Source organism: Henckelia pumila, chromosome 1, assembly GCF_033568475.1.
Source record: "Henckelia pumila isolate YLH828 chromosome 1, ASM3356847v2, whole genome shotgun sequence".
Taxonomy (NCBI): Eukaryota; Viridiplantae; Streptophyta; class Magnoliopsida; order Lamiales; family Gesneriaceae; genus Henckelia; species Henckelia pumila.
Genome location: NC_133120.1, coordinates 102,374,999 through 102,376,715, shown reverse-complemented (window position 1 = coordinate 102,376,715; position 1,717 = coordinate 102,374,999). Strand labels below are relative to the sequence as shown.

At 34.9% G+C, this 1,717-nt stretch overlaps 1 long non-coding RNA gene across 1 annotated transcript; it reads left to right on the top strand.

The window, feature by feature from the left end:
• The first annotated feature begins 440 nt into the window (after nt 1-440).
• LOC140868984 (uncharacterized) lies at nt 441-1,138 on the top strand. The gene is made up of 3 exons (XR_012146429.1): nt 441-574; nt 939-1,002; nt 1,086-1,138. It is a non-coding gene; the product is annotated as an uncharacterized lncRNA (long non-coding RNA).
• The last annotated feature ends 579 nt before the right edge of the window (nt 1,139-1,717 follow it).

The following is a 1,717-nucleotide window of genomic DNA, read 5'->3' as shown; positions in this document are numbered from 1 at the left end:
ATCAACACATGATATGTATTATTATTGATAGCAACGTTTATCCACACCATCCCTACTAATTAATGTAATTGTTCCCTTGACTTAGCATCTCCTTCACGTTTCCTTCCCCCATTTCTGCTATCATTAATCTTCTTCTTCATTCTTACTCCACGGTCTTCTAGCTTTGTAAAAAAATTCAAGCTCCGATGTAACGCTCGGTATTATTTAATTTTAATCCAAGAATAATTAATTTGGGAATATTTGGAGTTTTGATTTAAATTCTAATATTCTTAAATTGATTAGGATTGAAATTGAATGAAATAGGAAGTTGAGGACCAAATTGCAATTTTTGAATAGTTAAGGGGCTAAAGTGCAATTATTATTGAATTTATCAGAATTTGAAAGTGAATACTCAGCATACACGTGTGATATAACACATATTTCATTAGATTTTCAGAGGCAAGAACCGTGAGGCAAGAACAAAGAACTCCAACCATTTTCTTCATCTTCAAATTGAGATATCTTTGGATTCGGGTATCCGATTTCGATTCCGAAAGATGTTCTGGAATCCTTGAAATGAGACCTTCAATTTGATGTAAGTTTTTTGTTCTTTCATTATGGTTTGAGAAGTCGAAACTGGCAGATATCAGATGTGGTTATGAATTGTTGTTGATGAGCTTCTATACCTTGTTTTCTTGAAGTTGGGTTGAGGAATGATTGTTGTATCATGTTCTTATGATCTCTCAGCTATGATTTGATTTATACCTGCTGATATGTTGAGGATTATGTTTGTTTTGAATCCTATACAACTGATATTGTTATAGTTGCGTTCGGGATTGCCGAGCTTATACCGATATGCCATCAAACTCTTGATTTGAAATGGTTTGCTAGCTTGTGCTCGAGCTGCTGTTGAGGTGTATAGTAGCTGATATTTCCTTGGTTGTATGCTCTGTTTTCAGTGTATAAACAGGACACATCGAGCTTGAGAACATCGCCTCTGAAACCGATAGAAGAAAGATCAAGGTTTGAAGCTATTCAATAATGGAGTTTGAATGGTTTTAAGTGCAGATTTTGATACAAGTCTTGTGATTGTTGTGTTGGTTCAGATTTTGACAAGTTAGAAGACACCATACACATCACATTTGAAAGGTAAAAGTGGACTACTACTTGAATGGGATTATAACTCGAGATGGTTTGTATCGAGTTCCCTAAATCACATACTTATATACTTAATTACTTTTCTATGCTCTTCTATGATTTATTGAATGAGTATTAGATGTTAATGAATGATCCTGTGATGATATATATTGAATTAATCTTGAAAGACTTATTCTTTGATTTTGAAATGAACGGAAACGTTCGAATAGACGATTTGAGTTATTATATATGTATGGCCTGGGTGGTTGAAAAAGCCTAGCGTCTGAAATGCATATGTAGTGGCTTCAAAGTTTAGAGAAGTAAGATAAGTAGTCCCAACTCGATTGGGAGAGTCTGTGGTTAGCTATGATATCTTCTTCTCAGGATCCCAACCGACGAGATAAGAGATGAACCTTGTTTTAAAACATGCATTGTCTTTATTTATATCATGAGCTTGATATATGTTTTATATGCATGTTTAGTTGCTTTTACTGGGAAATGTATTTCTCACCGAAGTTATCCGGCTATTGTTGTGTTGTATGTGTCATGGCAATAGGCGGGAGTGGAACCGGGCAAAAGTGAACTTGAAGGACAAGGGATG